At 54.1% G+C, this 7,682-nt stretch overlaps 2 non-coding genes across 2 annotated transcripts; both read right to left on the reverse strand.

Moving 5' to 3' along the window:
• Positions 1 to 5,878: 5,878 nt before the first annotated feature.
• TRNAE-UUC lies at positions 5,879 to 5,950 on the reverse strand. The gene has a single exon. It is a non-coding gene; the product is annotated as a tRNA-Glu (tRNA).
• A 1,372-nt stretch (positions 5,951 to 7,322) lies between these two features.
• Positions 7,323 to 7,394, reverse strand: TRNAC-GCA. Its single transcript has one exon. It is a non-coding gene; the product is annotated as a tRNA-Cys (tRNA).
• Between the last annotated feature and the right edge of the window lie 288 nt (positions 7,395 to 7,682).

Genomic DNA, 7,682 nt, shown 5'->3' on the forward strand with positions numbered 1-7,682 from the left:
CAGATCCATCTGGTGACAGTTGAATTCTAGGCATGGAAAACACGAACTTAAGGAGGCAGAATTTTATTCCGCACCTGGGATTTTGTCCCTTAGAATCACTGGGGTCATTAGGGTTTGTCCTTTCTGTTTCACCTTTTCCTCCATCCATCCATCCCTCCCTCCTTTCTCTTTGTCTCTTGCTTCTTTTGTCCTTTCTCCTGTTCCCCTCCCAACACCAGGAGGGGTGTGCGTATGTGTCTCAGGGGAGTGCTCTGCAGCTCCCACTCTGGGAGGTCCACCCAAAAAAGGTGGGGCTGAAATAGTGCTTGGGCAGTGATCCCCACCAGTGACCTGGGCCATCCTTTGGGCGCGAACCCTCAGCCTCCCTGTAGCAGGGTGGGTCCTGCTCCTGCCCGAAGGGGTTTAAAAAGTGGCTGCAGCTGGAGGCCACGCCCCAAACTGAAGCCCTGGGGCTTATAAGAAGCAGAGAAGCCAGAGCCCAAAAAGGGGTCTCTCTCTGCCTCCAGAGAGAGATGGGCCTGGCTGCTTAGAGGCTGAGGCTAGATACCTGAGGGAAGCAGGGCTGGGGGAAAGGCTGAGGAGCTAGGGAAGCTCTAGCCAGGAAAGCCCCAGGCTGCGGCCTAGCAGTGGGCCAATAGGTATTGGGGGTTGCAGAGGGCAGCCCAGGGGTAGGACGAAGCAGCAGGTCCAAACCCCCTTTGCCTGTGATGAGTGGGCTGATACTGCAGTCTGCCCCAGGGTGTGGGGCTAGACAATGACTGACAGTAGCCACTACTGAGGCAAGGCGGGGATAGTAGCGTGGGGTTCCCCTGGGAGGGGGAGACCCAATTATAGATAGCGGGCACCGGGTCCAGGGAGGGACGCCGGGGCCAGAGAACAGGCGGGTCACCAGCCTGCCGAGGGCGCTCCAGGGCCGGACCGAGGGACATTCCGGGACCGACCAGCAGGAGGCGCGGCAGGGGTGAGTACCGACCCTGTTACACTCCCGTCCTCAGTCTCTACCCTGATTGGCTGAGCAGGGGGTTATTGACAGGGAGGAGACTCAGGTCCTTGTTGTTCTCTTTTAAGCCCAAGGAAATAAGTCATAACCAGTCATATGTTTGATGAATTTTGCTGCTTCGCTGCATTAATGGTCTCTGAGCAGTTCATGATTCTCTCTAACATTGCAGTTCTCCTCAAATACTTGCTGAATAATTACTGTGCACTGTTGTTGGTCTGGAGCTCATCTGAGAGCACTTTATTCAGGTCATTCAGTGTCTGAAATTCAAGATCCGATGGTTAGTTTGAAAATCAGGGCTCTTGGGTCCTATTCCCAACTCTGCCACTGGCTGGCTGTGTGACCTAAGACAAGTCAATTCTCCTTTCTCAGCCTTAGCTTCTTCCTCTTTCAAGTAGGGATAATAATGATCCTCTCCTACCTAGCTCACGGTGGGTGGGGATCCATTGGAGAGTGTCACTAGGAGTAGTGCATAATATGCGGTGTCCTATCACGTTTACTCAGAGCAGATTATGACATAATAGAATAGCTGAAATAGTCTATTTGATTTGTATTTTTTTATTTTGAAATTGTTAAGAGCAGCAATTACTTAGCTCAGACTGAAGCATCTTATCTAATGTTTGAGATCTAAGTGTCTCCTCTTTGTGTGCGACGAGACAATTTAACACACTGTGACAAACAGGAGATGCTTTTGTTTTGCAACAAAATATTTTTGCAAAGAACTTTCATCTCACTTGTTTTGATTTCGGGAAACAAACTGATTTAGTCTGAAGGGGATTTTCTGACAGAAATGGTTTCAATGAAATTTCCCCACCATCTCGATTCCTGGGCTCTATCCTTTTCTCTGGGTTTTTTTTTGTCCATTAGAACAGGAGTCAGGACTGTTGGCTTCTCTTTCTGGCTCTGTCACCACCTTGCTGTGTAGGCCCTTGGGAAGGTCACTTCCCTTCTTTGTACTTCAGGCGTCTCCCCATCTGTCCAATGAGAACAGGGACAGTTCTCGAACTCTGGGCAGTCATTTTCAGCCGGGCCCCGGCAGGGATAACTAAAAATTTATAAGACTTTCATTTCTTAGGAACCGGTTCCCTATAAAAAGTTCTGATTTAAGGGATGTGCCACAGTATGTATTTTTTGTACCAATAGCGTTACCATGCGTCCGTATTTTCCCAGGAGGAATTTTTAAATTTTTAAATTTTTAAAATTCCTCCCAGACAGTGATTTAAGAACCAAAAAGCCTGACATGTCCAGGAAAATACGTGTGTATGTTAATCCTACCTAAAGTTCTTTTTTAAAAAGATGGGCCTGAACCAGAAACGAATTCCGTTTTACATGTGTGGGTCCCCGCCACTCCCTGGGGCTGTGCTAGGGTGACCAGATGTCCTGATTTTATAGGGACAGTCCCAATTTTTGGGACTTTTTCTTATATAGGATCCTAATAACCCCCACCCCCATCCCGATTTTTCACACTTGCTGTCTGGTCACCCTAGGGTGTGCACATGTGTGGGTCCCAGCTGCTCCCTGCCCCCCTCATTGAAGCAGGTGTGCAGGGTTACTGCCCTGGGAACTGCAGGGCACCAGTGGACATGGGGCTGGCTGGAGGCAGGGCAGGGGCTGACTGGAAGTAGGGTCTGGCTGCAGGCAGGGCAAGGGGTGCGGGGCTGGCTGGAGATGGGGTGTGCGGGACTGGCTGGCTTCAGGCAGGGGGGTGCAGCAGGGGTTGGCTGGAGACAAGGCAGGAGGTGCGGGGCCGGTGGTGTAGGGCTGGTGCGGGCAGGGGAGTGTGGGGAGCTGGCTGGCTTCAGGCAGAGATGCAGGAGGTATGACAGGGGTTGGCTGGAGACAGGGCACGGGGTGCAGGGCTGGCTGCAGTGGGTGCGGGGCTGGTGCAGGCAGGGTGTGCAGCAGGGGCTGGCTGTGAGCAGGAGGTGCAGGGCTGGCTGGAGACAGGGGCTGGCTGTGGGCAGGGCAGGGGGTGCAGGGCTGGCTGGAGATGGACTGGCTGTGGGCAGGAGGTGTGGGGCTGGCTGTGGGCAGGGGCTGGTGTAGGCAGGGCAGGGGGTGAGGGGCTGGAGGCAGGGCAGGGGGTGCAGGGCTGGCTGGAGATGGGCTGGTGCAGGCAGGGGGTGTGGGGCTGGCTGGAGGCAGGGGCTGGTGCAGGCAGGGCAGGGGGTGAGGGGCTGGAGGCAAGGCAGGGGGTGCAACAGGGACTGGCTGCGAGCAGGAGATGCAGGGCTGGCTGGAGATGGGCTGGTGCAGGCAGGGCAGGGGGTGCAGGGCTGGCTGGAAATGGGCTGGCTGCAGGTAGGGGGTGTGGGGCTGGCTGGAGGCAGGGGATGTTGCAGGCAGGGCAAGGGGTGAGGGGCTGGAGGCAGGGCAGGGGGTGCAGCAGGGGCTGGCTGCAGTCAGGGGGTGCGGGTACAGAGGGTACAGCCCACCCTGTACGGTAAGTGCTCCCTCCTCCTCCCTCTCCCACTGGGATAGCAGCAGCAGCCTGGGATTCGGGGGCTATTTAAAGGGCCCAGGGCTCCCCTGCTTCTACCGCCCCGGCCCTTTAAATAGCTCTGGGAGCCCTGGGGAAGCGGCGGGGCTCTGGGGGCTATTTAAAGGGCCGGGGCGGTAGAAGCAATGGGAACCCTGGACCTTTTAAATAGCCCCCAGCGTCCCACAGCCCTACCCCAGCCCTATCCCAGCCCCTGCTGGGAGCCCCAGGCCCTTTAAATTGCCCCCTGGGGAAGCCGGGCCACCCTGGTACAGCACACCAGCTCTTGCCAGTACGCAGAACCAGGGCTTGGGCACGGGGCCCTCTTAGGAGTGGGGCCCAATTCAGGGGAATCGGGAGAATCGGCCTAAAGCTGGCCCTGTGTGGGGGTGGGGTGGGCTGTGGCAGGACTTGGTCCCATTCTGGGCACCACCAAAAATTATCCAAACCTGCCGCCCCTGTCCAGCCCAACCTTCTGCTGATGCACCTCAGCCCACACCCCTGCAGGGTTTGAAGCTTCTATTGCTTAAATTCCAGGACACTGAGGGATTTCAGCTGCCCTTTGCCCAGAGGGAGCTTTCACCGCACTCCGAGCCAGGTTCTTGTCCATGGGATCACTGTAGGGTGGCTGGGTCCCGCTGTGTCTTTTCTCACTCTGTGACAGGCCAGGGTGCAATAACTGGGGCATCTGAGCCAGGGCCGCCCAGGGGGGGGGCAAAGAGGGCAATTTGCCCCGGGCTCCGCAGGGGCCCCCAAGAGAACAGCGGGGGCTCCCGCCTCCGCCCCTCTCCTGGAGCCTCAGCGCATCAAACGCCGAGTCTCCGCCGGGGCCCCTGAGCCCCGCCCCGCTCCGAGCCGCGTCGTCAGGGGACGGGACTGGGAGCTCTGGGCTGAGCTCTGCTCCCTCCGCTCGGCGTGGAGCTCCCAGCCCCGCCCCCTCCCCACGTGGCTCTGAGCGGGATGGAGCTCAGGCCCCGCCGGCCACACGCTGTGGCTGTTCCGGCGAGGCGCTGAGACTCTGGGCGAGGAGGGAGCCGGGGGTAAGAGGTTGGGGGCGGGGGCCGCCGCCGAAGCGCAACCCGGTCTTCGGCGGTAATTCAGCGGCGGGGAGCCCCTTCCGTTCCGGGACCCGCTGCCGAAGTGCCCCAAAGACCTGCGGTGGGGGACCCCGCCGCCGAATTACCGCCGAAGACCGGGCTGCACATTCCCTGCTCTGAGGGCCAAACCTGCGGTCCTTGAGGCTGCTGGTTCTTAGGGGTCACTTTGCAGCAGGGCCAGATTCGATGTGTGGGGCAGAGAGAGTGGGTGCCCTGGACTCAGGGTGCAGAGATGCACTCAACCCTCTCCCCTGCATTGGGTGGAGGGTGCTGCCACCCCCTGCTGGAAGGTAATGGGAGGGGAGGGGCACTGTGAGCCACTCAACACCTGATCTGGTGGCAGAAGTGGTGTGGGAAGCTCCAGGTGTTTCTAGGGTCTGCTCTTTCCACCTGCCTATGAAGTCCAGCTTTCCCCAGCACATTCACTGTGCTGCAATTGGGTCACTGTTTCCATGGCTGAGCAGCAAAGAATCGCTCCCAGTTTCCCTTCTATCAGCAGCAGGATTAGCCTGTGTCAGTGGTTAATGAGGTGGATCTAGTTCTAGACTGTTATTCATTCCCCACCTTGACAATTCACACAGTCCCTTTCCTACTCAAATCCCCAGCACCTCGGTGATCCTGGTAGCAGGGGTTGGGTCCTGAGATTTTCAGGGTCCTTTTTACCCTCCACCTGGAGTGAAATCAGCTTTTCCCCCATCCCAGACAATCCATGAAATAACAACAGGGGCACAAAGAAAAGGGGAGGGAACATCTCAAGGCCAGGGCTGGATGTGCCCAGGGCCCCCTGCTTGTCCATTGTTTCCCTGGAATTTGGCCCCCTGCTTTGCACAAGGGACAGAGAAAGATCTTGCTGTTCCTGTGTCTGTGCAAGGAAAATTGTGCTTCCCTAGGAAAGAGAGGCGGGAAATGGCCCCATGGTGGGACAATATCCTCAGGATTAAGACCTAAGGACTCAGGCTGAGAACTGATAGAACTGCACTCATCTGGGATTTAACAAATTGTCTTCCCTGGAGCAGGGCCAGATCCAGCGTTTTTGCCACCCCAAGTGGAAAAAAAAAAGCTGCAATCAACTGCAGCTCTACCTCTGCTGCTTTTGGCATCCAGTCCTTCCCTCTGAGAGGGACGAATTGCCACTGAAGCCTCCCCTTTCCATTGACCACCCCAGGGACCTGCTTGCTGTGCTGGTGCCTGGAACCAGCCCTGCCATAGAGACACTGGGAAGATGGGGGGAATCAGGAAAATAGCATGGATTTGTTTATATTGTAAGTGAAGAAAAACTAGAGTAGTTTTGGTTTAAAGTCATTTTTCCCTGACAGGGAATTGAACCCAGACTGTGGCAATGAAAGTACCAAATCCTAACCACTAGACCACCAGGGAGGTAATTATATTGTTTTTCCTCTCACTTATGCTACACTTTCTTAGGCTACTTTCTATCCAATTTCTGAAGCTGTTCCATTGTCCATTCCCTGAAGGGCTAAGAGCAGAGAACCTCTGTGCTCAGGGTCACAACCTCAGCCCAACCCAAGACACTGAAACAAACTCAAATGATGCTTCCTCCAGCAGGATCACAGAGCAACACAATGGAAAACCCATCAGGAACAATCCTCCTCTGCCTTCATTTACCCCATCACAGCCCTCTCAGCAGCCGACTCTTGTGGGAAGGACGCTGAGCTGATAGGAGCTCTGGCATAGAGACCAAGGGAGGGGTGTTGCACCCCCTCAGTGGGAGCTGATCACATTCTGACTCTGGAGGAGGAGGGAAAGGCCATGGCCACGTGATGGGGCCAGTATGTACCACAACATGGTTCTTTTATGTGGGATGACTTGATCCTGGCCTGGTGTCTGGCTGTGGAATTTACTGTTTACTATTTTTATCCTGCGTATTTAAAGATTAAACTGCTTTACAAAAGCTCCTTTATTCTAGGTGATACAAACAGGTCACTTCCCAGCTAGTTCAAGGAGATGGAATTTTCCTGACCCACAGGGAACTGAAACTAACATGCTCAAGATCACACATTCCTTCGGAGAAAACGAAGGGAGAAAAAACAAACAAACCCCACCAAACCGTTGCTGTTTCTACCCAAATGATCAATGAGACCAGAAAGTGAGACTGTGCAATTAACTGTCTGTACTACACTGACTCTGCAGTTACTTGGATGCAGACACACCCAGCTCTACGGCTGGTAAACGTACAGAGACTCTGCTGCTGCTCATGAACTAGCAGCACATGACCTCTGAACAGCTGCCATTCGAATGTATCTGGATGTCACAAGGAACAACGATCTGTGTTAAAGGAAGGCTGCCAGTTATTAGAGCCCCAGTTGATGCCGTGTGCACAAAGAGAGGATTGAATGAGTAACAGGGAGTTTGGTAAATCTTGGTTATTTTAGTTTTGTAACAGGCTCCTGTCCACCCCCAGTAGAGTTTTCAGTCCCAATGGCAACTTACTTACCAAATGTAATACAGACTAGTCCATGCCTCCCACGTGGATGTGGTTCTTGTTCTTCTGCACATTGTAACCCATGGAGGCCAAGGACCTGTCTCTTCATGTGTCTTTGTTTCATTCATGAAAACAAACCAAGACACTCAGAGGATTGAAAGTGATTTCTGCTGGGGGACGTTTGCTAGGTGTTTATGCATTTGCACAGGAAAACAGTAAGTGTGTCCATTCATTTCAGGAATCCCTATATAGTGGAGCTCCTGAGCATACTAGAAATGGAATTATTTTTATTGAAAAAACAGGCTTGTAAGGGGGCACTTGGATTTGAACCAAGGACCACTTAATCTGCAGTCAAACACTCTACCACTGAGCTCTACCCCCCTGACATTTACATAGGCAAGTCTGTGATCTTAAGGATTTTGAAGGACGGGCTCTGCCTCAGAGAGCTCCTTTTCTATTCCCAGACCACAGGGGTTTAAAAAATGGGGTTTGATTAAACTTTATATACACATGTAGACACCACAGCTTGCACACCCACCAACATAACTTCCCCCTGCTGACATAGCTACCACCTCTCCGGGAGATGGGTTAACTGCACAGACGGGACAGCTCTCTCCCCTCCGCTTAGAGCAGCTTCATTATTTATGAATAGGTGGGAAATAACCTCCT

The sequence above is a fragment of the Mauremys reevesii genome, linkage group 23 (assembly GCF_016161935.1).
Source record: "Mauremys reevesii isolate NIE-2019 linkage group 23, ASM1616193v1, whole genome shotgun sequence".
In the NCBI taxonomy this organism is placed as follows: domain Eukaryota; kingdom Metazoa; phylum Chordata; order Testudines; family Geoemydidae; genus Mauremys; species Mauremys reevesii.